The 17,501-nt window shown below is 38.0% G+C and overlaps 2 non-coding genes across 2 annotated transcripts; both read left to right on the top strand.

Annotated features, from left to right (window-relative positions):
* The first annotated feature begins 8,056 nt into the window (after positions 1 to 8,056).
* Positions 8,057 to 8,129, top strand: trnaa-agc (transfer RNA alanine (anticodon AGC)). The gene has a single exon. It is a non-coding gene; the product is annotated as a tRNA-Ala (tRNA).
* Positions 8,130 to 11,776: 3,647 nt separating this feature from the next.
* Positions 11,777 to 11,859, top strand: trnal-cag (transfer RNA leucine (anticodon CAG)). Its single transcript has one exon. It is a non-coding gene; the product is annotated as a tRNA-Leu (tRNA).
* The last annotated feature ends 5,642 nt before the right edge of the window (positions 11,860 to 17,501 follow it).

Genomic DNA, 17,501 nt, shown 5'->3' with positions numbered 1-17,501 from the left:
GCTTTTAAGAAGGCTCAGGTCATTCCCCTTCTTAAGAAACGTACACTAGACACTACAGACATTAACAACTACAGACCTGTCTCACTCCTCTCTTTTCTATCCAAAATTCTTGAACGTGCTGTCTATAACCAACTATCTTCCTTTCTTACTCATAATGACCTCCACGATCCGTACCAGTCTGGCTTCAAGGCAGCGCATTCTACGGAAACAGCACTTGTAGCTGTTACTGAGAAGCTTCATGCAGCCAAAGCAGCCAAACTGTCATCTTTCCTTATTCTTCTTGACCTCTCTGCAGCCTTCGACACAGTGAATCACAGCATTCTCCTGTCCACTCTCTCCAACCTTAGAGTAACAGGTTCAGCATGGCAATGGATGGCCTCCTACCTCGAAGGGCGCTCCTACCAAGTGTCATGGAGGGGATCCATATCTCCCCCATGCACTCTCTCAACCGGTGTTCCTCAGGGCTCTGTACTTGGCCCACTTCTTTTCTCTATCTACACCCGCTCTCTGGGTAAGGTCATAGCCTCCCATGGCTTCTCCTACCACTCCTATGCAGATGACACTCAGCTCGTTCTGTCATTTCCTCCTTCAGACACACAAGTCTCAGCTCGCATCTCAGCATGTCTGCGAGATATCTCACAATGGATGTCAGCTCATCATCTAAAACTTTATCCCAGCAAGACAGAGGTGTTGCTTATTCCTGGAGATCAGTCTCCAACCCAGGACCTAGTCATTTCTCTGGATGACTCCCAGATCAGGCCATCTGATAAGGTAAGAAGTCTTGGTGCTGTCCTGGATAACCAGCTGACCTTCTCTCCTTATATAGCCAACATGACAAGATCGTGCCGGTTCCTCCTGTACAACATCAGGAAGATTCGGCCATTTCTCTCCAGGAAAGCTACCCAGATTCTGGTCCAATCACTTGTAATCTCACGGTTGGACTACTGCAACTCCCTCCTGGCAGGAGCTCCCATGTCCACTATTAAACCCTTGCAGCTCATTCAAAATGCAGCTGCACGTCTGGTTTTTAACCAGCCCAAACACTGCCACATCACCCCACTGCTGCGTTCTCTTCACTGGCTTCCTGTAGCTGAACGCATTCAGTTTGAAACACTGATGCTCGCCTACAAAGCCAAAAATGGACCAGCCCCAAGCTATCTTCGCGGTCTAATCAAACCCCCGCTCTGTACCACGCAACCTCCGAATCACTAGTCTCGCCCGACTTGATCCTCCACCCAGGACTAAAGGAAGACAAGCATCAAGGCTCTTCTCTGTTCTAGCACCCAAGTGGTGGAAGTGGGTGAGTCTCTTGCTGTCTTTAAAAAAACGATTAAAAACCCACCTTTTTACTAAGCACTTAAGCTGACTTGTACCTATTTACTAACATTTTTTTCCATTTCCAAAAAAAAAAAAAAAAACACTTTGGTTCTAACAGGTTTCAGCAGATTTGTTTTCTTCGACTGTTGTTAACTAAAACTTGAGAAATGAAATGTTTACTATGGAAGCACTTCTGTCGCTCTGGATGAGAGCGTCTGCTAAATGCAGAAAATGTAAAATGTAAATGTAATTATAGATTTAAACGGTCCTCTATTTACTACAGTCTGTTTGAAACAGCTGGGCGTACAACTAGTTGGTGTGGAGAACATGTTACACATACAGTGTGCTATTATTTCAAGCTTATGAAGTACATGCTAGTTCACTACAAACAACTCACAAAGTACAAATTCTTCATCATTCTAAACAAAGCATGTAGTACAGGACATTACCGCTTACCTAATGCAGTAAGAAACAACTCTCCCGAACAGGGACTTGAACACTGGACCTCAGATTAAAAGTCTGACGCACTACCGACTGAGCTATCCAGGCTCAACCCTTTTACAGCTTACAATAGATAACCCTTTTACATCTTTAACACTTCTGTAAGTCGCTCTGGATAAGAGCGTCTGCTAAATGCAGAAAATGTAAATGTAAATGTAAAATGTAAAACCCTCTACCATACATAATAATGTGAAAAGCTATAACAGTTAGTACAAATCTTAGTACTAGTTAGTCTTAGTTTTTTATTATTTATTATTTCAAATGCCATTAATAATTTATATTCACTGATTTGTGAGATATCAGCAGTAGTAGGTCATGTTTAACTGGTTTAATATTGTGAGTATGTTGGGCGGTTTTCCATTCATTTTGGCAGCTTTTAAATGCGCAATCTGGCAACCCTGGCTGAAGAGTTCATTCATATTTTGGAGCGATGTATGTTTGTATGCTAGAATATAAATAACATCTTTTACAAACTGTCTATTACATTGACATTTTCTCTTCTGTCTAAACATTTTTGGAATTGGGTTTGTAAAGATAAGGGATACAGTAGATAATATATGTAAAGAGCTAAACTAACCGAGAGAAGCGCTAACGGTGGTGGAAGAGTCTAAAAGAGTTTGGAACATAGTCGTATCATCATAGCAGTACAACACAGTTTTGTCCGTAGCATCCGAAAATATCCAGAAGCTAATATACACAAACTTTTCTTTAAAAAATAAACTTACCTTGTTAATAAAGTATGACCACAATTTCTAAACAAACACAGTATCCGCTGCTGCAGTCTCTACACAAACTTTTCTGCACTGAAATCGCAAGAACACATTTTATGGATATTACGGTAATGCACTGAAAACGCGTCCTACAGTCATACAAGCACATACAGCAGTGTGTGAGTTTACACTAATCAACCATAACATTAAAACCACCTCCTTGTTTCTACACTCACTGTCTATTTTATCAGCTCCACTTACCATATAGGAGCACTTTGTAGTTCTACAATTATTGACATGACCACTACAGAGCAGGTATTATTTGGATGGTGGATCATTCTCAGCACTGCAGTGACACTGACATGGTGTTGGTGTGTTAGTGTGTGTTGTGCTGGTATGAGTGGATCAGACACAGCAGCGCTGCTGGAGTTTTTAAATACCGTGTCCACTCACTGTCCACTCTATTAGACACTCCTACCTAGTTGGTCCACCTTGTAGAGATAGTCAGAGACGATCGTTCATCTATTGCTGCTGTTTGAGTTGGTCATCTTCTAGACCTTCATCAGTGGTCATAGGACACTGCCCACAGGGTGCTGTTGGCTAGATGTTTTTGGTTGGTGGACTGTTCTCGGTCCAGCAGTGACAATGAGGTGTTTAAAAACCTGCAGCGCTGCTATGTCTTATCCACTCATACCAGCACAACACACTAAGACACCACCACCATGTCAGTGTCACTGCAGTGTTGAGAATGATCCACCACCCAAATAATACCTGCTCTGTAGTGGTCCTGGGAGAGTCCTGACCATTGAAGAACAGCATAAAAGGGGGATAAAAAAGCATGTAGAGAAACAGATGGATTACAGTCAGTAATTGTAGAACTACAAAGTGCTTCTATATGGTGGAGCTGATAAAATGGACAGTGAGTGTAGAAACAAGGAGGTGGTTTTAATGTTATGGCTGATCGGTGTATACTCACCATGTATGCGTGGCTTTCCTCCGGGTATGAAAACGTGCCAGTAGGTGTAATTGCTGCTCTAAATTGCACCTGTATGTGTGAGTGAGTGGATAAATTAGTGTGTGATGCTTTGCGATGGTTTGATGCGCCCTGTCCAGGGTGTATTTTTGTCTTGAGCCCCGTGTTCGTGACACTGGACTCACGCTTGCCCTGTAATGCTGAATATCAATACAGGCAAATGAAGCGCATTTAAAAAAAGCTTTAAAGCATTCTTGAAAAATGATGAGGCCAACCTTTTTAAAAAGTAGATCCCGATGACCTGTTGACTGAAATAGTAGATCCCAAACCACAGAAGTGTGGGCACCAGTTTTCCATTGGCTACGTTTTAACAAGACGTACCAAGAATGGCCTGTAGATGGCGCACTGTAGTCGTTTTTAAAAGCAAGCCAATTATGCCACTGAACTTAAATATGTACAATACTTTATAATGTATCAATTGTAACAGTATCAAATAATAAAACATTATAAAAAATTATAAGTTTATGCGTTTCTGTCAAAACAAAACAAAAAAGGTATGTAAACAAAACTGTTTGAGCGTAAATAGGGCGTTACTGACATTGTAACACGGACAGACTAGCCTTATGGTTGATGCTGCAACGAATTTGACCGTAATTTCATCTTTTCAGATTGCAAAATGATCATAATGTTTGTGTACTGGAGAATGTGGGCATCGATCCCGCTACCTCTCGCATGCAAAGCGAGCACTCTACCATTTGAGCTAATTCCCCTTACACAAAACTTTCCTTTACCCTTTGTAAATTGTAATATACTAACAGAGTGTTAATGCTGCATTATAAAGTGAGGGGGCAACATGTTTAAGCTCACGTACTCTTTTCTATATTATGCGTTGCTTTTCATTAAAATGTTATGTGCATTTATATGTGGCAAAATAAAAAAATCCATAAAAATCAAATTGAGTTAGCAGAGAACCTTAAATTATACTAAATGGTTCTTCAAGTAGAAACAGTTCTACCAAGAACACAAAAAGAACCCTTAAGAAACACTTCTTAGTGCTACATACATCAGTTGTATTCCACACAGGTCAGCATGCGATTAAACTTTGAAACAGACGTCGTTTTACTTTCTAACTGTATTCATGTTATGTCATCTAGTGGACAATTGAATAGCCTACAACCAGCACAAACAGGGTTTGAGTTCTTAATGAATAATTATTAATCTTAATAAATAATCCAGTCAGTTAAAAACCCAACAAGAAGGCTGTACCTAATACACTCATAGTAGAGAAAACACACCCTAACATGCTAGTGCTGTTACAGTGCTAAGAATGATCCACCCAAAATCATTATTTGGTCAGTTGGAGATCTCATATGGGGCTCCCTTTCTATTGATTTTTGGTTTACAGCCTAGTGACAAAGTGTACAGTGCAGCAAATGGGTTACAGTCAGTACATTTACAATACATAATAATGTTTAAAGATTAAGCAGTTTATGGGTTCGAATCCCACTTCTGACAGCTCATGATTTAAACAAATCTACTTCTTTAGAGGACACAACCATCAGGGAATACAGTTTTCATCAAAGGGTGAACATGGTCTGCAACAATGCTGAGGTAGGTGGTACGTGTCAAGGTGAGGTAGGTTTGGTTTATTTGATGTACTTTACATCCATTTAAATATGTACTTAAATACTTAAATATCCATTTAAGTATGTTTATTCAGCGTCCATTTACATTGTTACAGCAGTATTTTATGACAAAAATGGAAATGTTCACATTAATGAAATTAGGGCTGCACGATATTTCGTTTCAGCATCGTCATCGCGATGTGTGCATGCGCGATAGTCACATCGCAGGACGTGCGATGTTTCTTAATGCAAATGATATCAAATACGTCATGCTACAACTTTTTTGCTGCTTGACACAAAACAAAAATTCACACCGTTCTCATTTTCAATGACGGCTCACACCCGCCTTGTGTACTGAGCAGCAGCCAGTCAGAGGACTCATAAGATCCGGGTTCATTGAGATTTCGGACTCGTGATTCCTGATTCAGTACAAAGATTCGAATCATTAACCCGGTTGATTCAGGAACCGCCCAGCTCTAGTATTGAACAGTCTAATCTGCAGCATTTCTCTCCCATTGATAAAAATACGGAACAAAGCGCATCCCGTATCAGTTCAATACGGAACACGACATTCAGTTTTCAAATACGGAACGATTCCGTATTTTACGGGACGGTTGGCAACCCTAGCGCTAACATGTCAATATAACATCTCGATTCGTGTACAGAAAACGGTTACATTTGCTGACAAGCCCATACTTGCTAATAAAAACACTTGTTTAAAATCAATAATTATTTATTTACGTTTGAAAATAACTTTGTCCGCTCCGTCAGCCATGTTTATTTTTCTGTGAGAGAAGAGATATTGAAGCTTTCTTAGTTTAATGCTCAGTTTCAACCAAGTACAAAGATGTAGCTGGTCATAATCTTTTGTAACCCTTGTAGGCACCACCCTTTTTCACAGATGAGCCCCTTATTTAGAGTAAGATACATGCATTATTAATATTATTAGCAATGTGGTGAAAATTCCTGCATTTTTTTAATATCGCAATATACAGTATATCGCAGGGGGAAAAAAAATCGCAATGTCAGTTTTTTCCAATATCGTGCAGCCCTAATTGAAATGGACGTAAAGTACATCATTTACTAAATAAACCAAAATGGGAACAAAGACCCCACCACCACCACCACCACCACCACCACAAACACCAAGAAAATAACCCTCCAGCAGAGCTGCAACAAGAACAGGACAATCTCCTACAGGTCCAACGAAATAAAATAGAAAAATGCACTTCAAAAAAGACCTCACATTGTTCGTCCTAAAGGCTAAGATTAACGTTTTAAATTAACTGAGTCTGTGATGGTTTAAAAACAACGCGTAATATAGAAAAGAGTACGTGAGTTTAAACACGTTGCACCCTCACTTTATAATGCAGCATCAACACTCTGTTAGTCAGTGGTGTATAGTAACGAAGTAATAATACTTCGTTACAGTACTTAAGTAGTTTTTTGAAGTACTTGTACTTTACTGGAGTATAAAAACTTTCACTTTTACTCCACTACATCTTCTAAAGAAATTGTGTACTTTTACTCCGTTACATTCGCTGTATGTAAATTCGTTACTCGTTACTACAAAATGAAAGTTAAATGATGTGAGATGTGTGACGGACTGCACGCTGGTTTGGTGAATCTGCGCTTGTGAGTTAAACACATTAATGCGCATGTGCAAACGTTCTCTAAAAGCTATCAGAGTTTTCTAGATGTGCGTCGTTCACCCAAAGACCCGCAAATATGGAGATTTCAGAAGCTCCAACACACTGATGTAAGTTAACAATGATTAACAAAGTAAAGCTGAAGCATCAGCGTTTTTTTTTTCATATTATTAGCATTAACATTGTTCAGATATCTACCTACCACTTTCACCGATTACATTCGAACCACAAATAAAACGTTTCATAAATCATTACATTTGTTTGGAATTCATTGACTGCAAAACTCATGAAGACACGTCCATTATTTTTAAAAACTCGCCTACGGACAAATATTTCCTCAGATAACTTCTGTATTAGACCGGCGGAGGAGAGATTCATGGTGCTGAGGAACATGCAGCACGTCTTTAACCTTTAATGCTCTCAACAAGAACTCAACTTATCCAACTTATTATTAATGATTTTTCAGCTGTTGGCTTCAAGTTAGAAATGGTGTTTTCTTAAAGTAAGAATACCAATATTTTTTTAGTTTAACACATGCCATTCAGTGAGTAGATACAGCCCAAAAAAGATGATTTAAATACAGCTTATTTTACTCAAATATTTTGATTTAAAATAATGGTTGAACAGATCATTAAAGGGATAAAAGTGCCACACGTTGTTAAACTCTCTTGAGTTTTGCTTTAAATTAATTATGCCAAAATTATTTTTTTGTTATTGAAATATACTACCCAAATAAAAAAATGGGACAGTATAGAAAATGCAAATAAAATAGATGCAGTGTTTCTTACATTTACATCGACTCATATTCTAAAAACGTTGGAACAGGAACATTTAGGGCTAGTAATAAGTTAAAAAAACAATTAAATAATGTCATGATTTCAAACAGGTGATGTCAACAAATGATCATGAATTGGCACAAATCATGTTCAGATGAAAGGAAGAAAACAGGTTAATTGTTAAGGTGGTTTACAGGCTTAAAAGAACAATCTTTATATTTAAAATGACCGCTTCCATTTATACTAACAGCATTTACTTTTACTTCTACTTTTAATACTTAAGTACATTTAATATCAAATTACTTTTGATACTTAAGTACATTAAACATCATATACTTTTAGACTTTTACTTAAGTAATATTCTAAAAGGTGACTTTTACTTCTATCAAAGTAAATTTCTGGTAAGATACTTGTACTTTTACTCAAGTATGGCCTTCCAGTACTTTATACACCACTGCTGTTAGTACATTACAATTTACAAATCATAAAGGAAGGTTCTGTGTAAGGGGAATTAGCTCCAATGGTAGAGCGCTCGCTTAGCATGCGAGAGGTAGTGGGATCGATGCCCACATTCTCCAATGCCGAAACATTATGATCACTTAAAGGCAACACATAATATGAAAGTCGTTGCTCACTGAAACGCTGCATCAAACATTAGGTCAGTCTGTAAGTTTTACAGCGACAGTTATGCTCTATTTTTACTCAAATCCTTTGGTTTAAAGGCCTTTTTTGACTTGTTTAAATTGACAAATGTAGCGCCCCCTAGCACCCCTGGCTGTATTTGGAAAGCGCTCCCTGACTTCTTTTATTTGTTTAAGAAATCTCTTTCTTTGTGGTAATGTAAGGATTTAAAAGGGCCATTACTTATCAGTACTTACGGTTATTTTATATTTAAGCTATACTCTTATTTAAACCGAAAAACTACTTCAATTACCCTATATTTATGTGGTACTAACCTTGCACAAAAAAACCTGCGACTAACACCATTTACAGTAGCTGTATCAACATTATCCCTGACTCACATACCAAACTTGTATACGTTAATAATACTTAAACAAATTAACTATTTACTCATTTACACAATCTTTAATATGCATTTCAAACCCCAATATATTTTACAAAAATGTCATAATACAGATTCACTCAAATTACCATCAGTAATATTCAAAATATTATCAATCTCTCCTAAGTTAGGTAAATAACTAACTAAAAATTTTTTTAATTACCATTGCATTGCAGGCCTGATCCAACCTAATAGTCCCAATCAACACAGATCATGAAGTATATTTGGTCGGTTGTGGTGGAGCTGTCCACGTTCTTTGTTTACATGGATGAAACAGAAAAAATCCACCAGTCTTTTTCCTTTTGATCTTGGATGAAACAATCAGAGTTAATCCGATGCTTTTAATCCACTGTAATCATCACAGTTGCTGAGGAAGCGTACTGCCTTCAATGTCCATGCGCGAAACTCAAGAGACGAAGTTCACGGCTGATACAGCATAAACAATGTCACTAATCGACTGCAAGATGTTAATATAAGATTCACTGTCCGTTTGTCTTTACGCATCAACAGAGATAAATCCTAAACAGGTGTTTTACCCGCTTACATGACACTTGTTTCACATCACGCTATTTTCTCCACTTTTTTCTTCTTTTCCCGACCTGTGACAGTTCATGCTGATTGGCTTAAAAATGAATCAAGGGATTTACATACACTTTACTTTAAACAGCATAAAACAACCAGAACATTATTTACAGAACAAATAAGAACAACTTATTTACTAGTTATAAATTAACATAAAATATTAGTAATCCCCAAATTTTAATTGGGCTACACAAACACACAATAACTTATAATTCTCCAATTTTGAAATGTCTCGGAGTTTTATCTAAAACGACTTTTTGTTAAAGTAGCGGTACGTGACTTTTTAATGATTTTTCATCTGGTGAACTGTTTTGTAAAAGATGAAAAGCTGAAACTCACGACATCCCCTTTAAAATGCAGCATCAACCCTTAAGTCAGTCTATCAGTGGTACAAAGACAGTTTTGATTGGGTTTAGTTCGTCCTAAAGTCTGCGATAAACGGAGTCTGTGATGGTTTAAAAGCAAGGTATAATACAGAAAAGAGTATGTGAGCTTAAACACGTTGCACCCTCACTTTATAATGCAGCATCAACGCTCTGATAGTACATTACAATTTACAAAAGGCTAAAGGGGGTTAATCGTAAGGGGAATTAGCTCGAATGGTAGAGTGTTCGTTTAGCATGCGAGCGGTAGCTGGATCGATGCTCGCATTCTCCAATGCAGAAGCATTGCAAACTTTTAAGCACATTTTCCCATGAGCTAAGTAGGGACTTGTAAATAACATTTAGACTTGTAACGCACTGTAGTTAAAAACATGGTCTTCATAATATTTATTTTGTTCTTCTGTCTGTGTAGGGTTTTTACCATGAAGTAAAATCGAGGGAATCTAAATGCAATTATCCATCCAACAATCCATTCATTAGCTTTTAACTATTCATGCAAATGAATGACTTTTTATATTTATATATTGCTCATTGTAGTACTTGTGTCTACATGGACTTGAACATCACATGACTAAACATTAGGTAGAACTACAGAGACTTATTTACTGTCTTTACAAATTGGCATAAAGTACTCGACGAGTACAACACACTGAACAATAAAATATAGATGACATACTATAGGCCAGTGAGGTGGCTGCTGCTTCTGGGTGTGTAGTTTCTAAATGATCAAGTCAGCACAGGCACAAGCACTACAAGTATTTATAATAAATATCATTTTATGTTCAATATTGTGTATATACTGTATCCTTTCCCTCCGCCCAGTAAAAAATGACCCACCACAACCCCGTCCAAGATAAAATGTTTGATGAAAATTAAATAAAATAAAAGAATATGCTGCACTTACAAGCACCTGAGATAAATCTACTTTTGGTTTAAACTAGACTGTGCTGGTGTTATGTTGGGTTAGTCTGTAACTGAGCAACAGTGTATGCTACAATGACAACTATAACAATGGTTATCACTGCACACTAAGCTATTCAGTTTTTTTGTGATTGTCATTTTAAGACAATACTGAACCAGTCATCAATAAGAGGTCAGTCAGGACACAGAAAGAACTAATTATGTAAGGGCCAAAATAGTGCAGGATATACCTACTGTTTAGTGCAGTGCAGTAACAAAACAGCTTTGTAAGGCAAGAACTGAACAATTTAAAAAAGCATGTAATTCGACATAGAATATGTGGGTATTAATATGTACAACTCAGTGCATTTTTAGGCTGCACATAATTATAGTTTAGTTGGTGTGGAGAACACATTCACTATGCGATTGTTTCAAGCTGATCACTTAGAAATATCTCACCAAGTATAAATTCTTTAACTTTCTTAACAAACCATGTAGTACGGGACAATGCCGCTTACCCAACACAGTAAGAAACAACTCACCCCAACAGGGACTTGAACCCTGGACCCTCAGATTAAAAGTCTGTTGCTCTACCGACTGGGCTGTAAAGATCCGTGCTGGCTCTCTTGAAGGCGATTATAAAAAGTTTTAGGTGAAGGTTGTTGCTGTTTACACACAAAGAAAAACATCTCTGGAGGAGAATTTTGCAGGTAGATTACAAACAGACTCCTTTCTTTCACCTTTTCCCTTTTTTCCTGTATCAATTGCACGATTGTTTTCCAGTCATTAAAATGTTATGTGCATTTATATGTGGCAAGAGAAAAAAAATCCATAAAAATCTAATTGAGTTAGCAAAGAACCTTGAATTATAGTTCTACCAAGAACACAAAAAGAACCCTTTCAAAAAACATTAATTCGTCAGTTGGAGATCTCATATGGGGCTCCCTTTCGATTGATATATGGTTTACAGCCTAGTGACAAAGTGTACAGTGCAGCAAATGGGTTACAGTCAGTAAATTTACCATACATAATAATGTGAAAAGATTAAGCAGTTCGTACAAATGGTGGTGTCGATGGTACCCAAGCTAGTCAGGATGAGGTCTAAAACGCTAAGTTCAGGTCACAGTGTCCCATGAGGTGTGGGTTTGAATCCCACTTCTGACTGCTAGTGCTCTATACAAATTTATGTCTTTAACCCACTAACATACATAATAATGTGAAAAGACTCGGCACTTTGTACAAATCTTTGGCCATGTGAGGGTGTTGTTGGTAATTGGCATTAGGACCTCGCAAGCATGTCAGGATGGCCGAGCGGTCTAAGGCGCTGCGTTCAGGTCGCAGTCTCCCCTGGAGGCGTGGGTTCAAATCCCACTTCTGACATCTCATGCTTTATGCAAGTTTACTTCTTCAGAGGACACAGCCATCAGGGAATACAGTTTGCATGAACTGGGTGTACATGGTCTGCAACAATGCTGAGGTACAGTAGGTGGTACGTGTCAAAGTAACATCTGCATGGATGCCAGGACCTTGGTTTTTGATCTCTAAAAATGTGAGAAATTTAAACATGTATTCATCCTGATCATAAAGTATGTTTATTCAGCGTCTATTTACATTGTTACAGCAGTATTTTACAACTGAAATGTTCACATTATTTAAATGTATGTTAAGTACATTGTATACTAGCTGTTTACTTTTTTCCTAAGTAAAAACTGTCATTACCTCAACATGTCATTACCAACACATATCTTGTTGTGATGGTAAAAACACTTAGTGATGGTAATTACAGGTTTTTAGTTTCACCATCACTATCTTATTAACTATTTAATAATTAAAGCTAATTAAAGCTAAATAAGCATAATGGTTTTATTATACAAGGAAACATTAATTTTCACTGATTAGTCAATATGGCCCACAATTCTCCTTTACCCTTTGTAAATTGTAATGTACTACAGAGCGTTGATGCTGCATTATGAAAGGGCCAAAATAGTGTGGAGCTGATAAAATGGACAGTGAGTTTAGAAACAGAGAGGTTTTTTTAATGTTATGTTCTAACCTGTAATAAATTAGGTGGAGGTGGAGGCAAACCGCAAATTAGAAAAACAGTGGCCACATTTCATGTAAATCACGCTGACCTGTTAGAATGAGGGGCGATGTACCAGTATGCACTGTGCGAACAACTGGTAGATCGCGATCGACGTATTGGGCACACCTGATGTATAACAACTGTACTTTTGGTAACCCCTTTGGAGTCCTTCTAAGGAATTGCTCCTGATAACTTTTATTGTTTATTGAAACACAACATTTCCATCACAGATCTGTTTCAAAATTTGTAAGGTCAGTTATCAGATCTTGTATTTCTAAATTAAACTGTAATGAGTGACATTATGAGCTTTAATTAACATATCCTTCTGAGACAGAGCAATTCATTTTTGTCCCCTGTGGGAACATGTGTCTGAGATCTCTAACACAAGCACCATTGATGCAATGCATTTGAGTACTACTGTACTTTATAGAGTACACCCTGGGCTTTTTAGTAATGTCACATTTGTGGGTGTGTGGCAGCTCATGATCTTTCTTGTAATCTTTTCCTAATAATCAAATTGTTTCAAAAGATTTAAAAATGTACAGCAATTTTATTCAATGTCCTTTGTAGTGGACAGCAGGACTTTCTACCCCCTGTATTTAGCCTATTTCTATACAAGGAAGCAGAAGGCTAAGTAAGACAGAAGATTTTATTACAAATGTATGCAAGAGAGTCAGATTTAAGGGGTGGCTTGGTGGGTAGCACTGTCACCTCACAGCAAGAAGGTCCTGGGTTCAATCCCCAGGCGGGCCGCTCTGCGTCCTTTCTGTGTGGAGTTTGCATGTTCTTCCAGTGTCTGTGTGGGTTTCCTGGAGTTAATTGGAGACACTGAATTGCCCTATGGGTGTGTGTGTGTGTGTCTTCCCTGCAATAAGACACACACAGCAGCGCTTCTGGAGTTTTTAAACACTGTTACTGCTGGACTGAGAATAGTCCACCAACCAAAAACATCCAGCAAACAGCACCCTGTGGGAAGCGTCCTATGACCACTGATGAAGGTCTAGAAGATGACCAACTCAAACAGCAGCAATAGATGAGCGATCGTTTCTGAATTTACATCTACAAGGTGGACCAACTAGGTAGGAGTGTCTAATAGAGTGGACAGTGAGTGGACACTGTATTTAAAAACTCCAGCAGTGCTGCTGTGTCTGATCCACTTATACCAGCACAGCACACACTAACACACCACACACTAACACACTAACACACTAACACACTAACACACCACCACAGTGGTAGCCTAGTGGGTAGAGCTTTGGGCTATTACCCAGAATTGGCGGTTCAAATCCAGGCTCTGCTATGCAGCCACTGTTGGGTCCTTGAGCAAGGCCCCTGTCTGCTCCAGGGGTGCTGTACGATGGTTGACCCTGTACTCTGACCCCAGCTTCCAAACAAGCTGGGATATGCGAAGAAAGAATTTCATTGTACTATGTATATATGACAAATAAAGTATGTCTATATCTTTATATCTACCATGTCACTGCAGTGCTGAGAATCATCCACCACCTAAATAATACCTGCTCTGTGGTGCTCATGTCAATAATTGTAGAACTACAAAGTGCTCCAATATGGTAAGTGGAGCTGATGAAATAGACAGTGAGTGTAGAAACAAGGAGGTGGTTTTAATGTTATGGTTGATTAGTGTAAACTCACACACTGTTGTATGTGCTTGCATGACTGTAGGACGCGTTTTCAGTGCATTACCGTAATATCCATAAAATGTGTTCTTGAGATTTCAGTGCAGAAAAGTTTGTGTAGGGACTGCAGCAGCGGATACTGTGTTTGTTTAGAAATTGTGGTCATACTTTTTTCAACAAGGTAAGTTTATTAAAATAAACGTTTTTTTATATTAGCTTCTGGATATTTTCGGATGCTACGGACAAAACTGTGTTGTACTGCCATGATGATACGACTATGTTCCAAATCCTTTTAGACTCTTTCACCACCGTTAGCGCTTCTCTCAGTTAGTTCAGCTCATTAAATATATTATCCACAGTATCGCTTACTTTTACAAACCCAATTTAAAAAATGTTTAGACAGAAGAGAAAATGTCAATGTAAATAGACAGCAGTTTGTAAAAGATAGCATACAAACATACATCTCTCTAACATGTGAATAAACGCTTTAGCCAGGGTTGCCAGATTGCTCATTTCAAAGTCTGTCAAAATGCATGGAAAAACTCCCAACATACTCACGAAAAACAGCCGATAATCAGCGCTTAAACAATATTAAACCAGTTAAACATGATCTACTACTGCTGATATCTCACAAATCAGTGATTATAAATTATGAATGGCATTTTAAATAATAAAAAACTAAGACTAAGACTAACTAGGACTAAGATTTGTACGAACTTTTGTATCTTTTCACATTATTATGTGTGGTAGAGGGTTAAAGAAGTAAATTTGTATAAAGCATGAGCTGTCAGAAGTGGGATTCAAACTCACGCCTCCAGGGGAGACTGCGACCTGAACGCAGCGCCTTAGACCACTCGGCCATCCTGACTAGCTGGGATTTCATTGATACCACTTTCGCCCACACCGACTAAGATTTGTGCAAACTGCTTAATCTTTTCACATTATTATGTATGGTAGAGGGTTAAAGACGTAAATTTGTATAAAGCATGAGCTATCAGAAGTGGGATTTGAACCCACCCCTCCAGCGAATACTGCATACTGAACACAGTGCCTTAGACTGCTAAACCATTCTGTCTAACTTGGACACTGTTGACACCACTCCCGCCCCACACAAACTAATATTTGTACGAACTCCTGAATCTTTTCACATTATTATGTATGGTAAATGTACTGACTGTAACCCATTTGCTGCACTGTACACTTTGTTACTAGGCTGTAAATAATATATCAATCGAAAGGGAGACCCATATGAGCACTCCAACTGATTAAATTAAGTTTTTTGGGTGGACCATTGTTGTAATGGTAACGGCACTAGCATGTTAGGATGTGTTTTCTCTGGTATGAGTGTATTAGGTACAGCCTTCTTGTTGGGTTTTAAACTGACTGGATTATTTATTAAGAACTCAAACCCTGTTTGTGCTTGTTGTAGGCTATTCAATCGTCCACTAGATGGCATAATATGAATCCAGTTAATATTGCGTTGGAAAGTTTCATTGCGTGCTGATCTGTGTGGAATACAACTGATGTATGTAGCACTAAGAAGTGGAACGCCTTTTCAGAAGAGTTGAAGCTGTTATAGCTGCAAAGGGTGGGCCGACATCATATTAAACCCTTTGGATTAAGAATGGGATTTCACTCAAGTTCATATGCATGTGAAGGCAGATGAGTAAATACTTTTGGCAATAAAACCTTTTTATATTAATTGAAGTTTTACAGGACAACGTATGTTAAAGTTTGTAATTTATGTCACGTCCTTGTGAGGATTAAAGCAGGTTGCAGAGTCCGGATAGCTCAGTCGGTAGAGCATCAGGGTCCAGGGTTCAAGTCCCTGTTTGGGCAAGTCATTTATTAATGCGTTGTGTAAGCGGTAATGTTCTGTACTACATGGTTTATTTAGAAAGTTGAAGAATTTGTACTTTGTGAGATATTTTCAAGTGAAATATGTACTTGATCAGCTTGAAATAATAGCACGCTATATGTGTAACATGTTCTCCACCCCAAGTAGTTGTACGCCCAGCTGTTGCAAACAGACTGTAGTAAATAGAGGACCGTTTAAATCTATATTCATGTGCAGCCTAATAATGCTAATAATGCAATATCTAAGAGTTTTAGATATTAATACCCACATATTTTATGTTGAATTACATGCATTATTATTTCAGTCCTTGCTTCACAGAGCTGCTTTGTTATTGCACTGCACTAAACAGTTGGTATATCCTGCACTATTTTGTCTACATAATGCAGCATCAACGCTCTGCTCTGTTAGTACATTACAAAGGGTAAAGGTGGTTTCTTCGTCAGGGGAATTAGCTCAAATGGTAGGGCGCTCGCTTAGCATGCGAGAGGTAGCGGAATCGATGGCCGCATTCTCCAAGGCAGAAACATTATGATCATTTAAGGGCATCACGTAATATGAAACTCGTTGCGTCATTGCTTACTGAAACGCAGCATCAAAAATCAGGTCAGTCAGTAAGTGTTACAAAGACATTTAGGCTCTGTAATTAATCGTTTTGTTTGACTTTTTGAAATTGACAAACATGCAATAACTTTTAATTTTCGAAATTTGTAATGTCTTGGATTTTTAACACCACTTTTTTGTATCGTTACATGACCTTTTGATTGTTTATTAAGTGAACTGCTTGGTAAAAGATGAACCGCTGATATTCACAACATTCCCTTTTAAAATGCAGCATCAACACTTAAGTCTGTCAGTGTTACAAAGACACTTTTTTTTCAGTTCGTCCTAAAGGCTGAGATGAACGTTTTAAATAAAGTGAGTCTGTGATGGTTTAAAAGCAACACATAATATAGAAAAGAGTACATGAGCTGAAACACTTGAAGGCAACACGAAATATGAACTCGTTGCGTCATTGCTCACTGAAATGCAGAATCAAAAATCAGGTCAGTCTAGGTTCGACTACTGGCTGACTTGGTTACCTTATGGCTTTTTGGTCTCTTTATGGGTATGGGAAGTGGTCTTTATTGTAGCGTAAAAGAGAGATTTGCATTTGATTATTTTTTTATAATTAATAGCTTCACGAGGCACCACCAACATTTAGTTGTTTGGTTAGGCTAAATTGTTTCAAAAAACCTAATTCATAACATATCAGTCCCTTTCTGTTGGGGTAAATAAATAAAGCAGATTATTTTTCTCACCGAGGTAATTAAAACCACAGTGCTAAGTTTTGAATCGTTGTAATGTTTCTTAAACTAACAAAACATAACACATATAATGACAGTTAATAAGTAGGTGGCATAACTAAGTGGTAATGATAGAAGTATAAATCTGTAGGCGAACTATA

This window comes from Trichomycterus rosablanca, unplaced genomic scaffold, assembly GCF_030014385.1.
Source record: "Trichomycterus rosablanca isolate fTriRos1 unplaced genomic scaffold, fTriRos1.hap1 scaffold_239, whole genome shotgun sequence".
Classification (NCBI taxonomy): domain Eukaryota; kingdom Metazoa; phylum Chordata; class Actinopteri; order Siluriformes; family Trichomycteridae; genus Trichomycterus; species Trichomycterus rosablanca.
The sequence above is the reverse complement of the archived record's forward strand: the minus strand, read 5'-3'. Positions and strand labels throughout refer to the sequence as shown.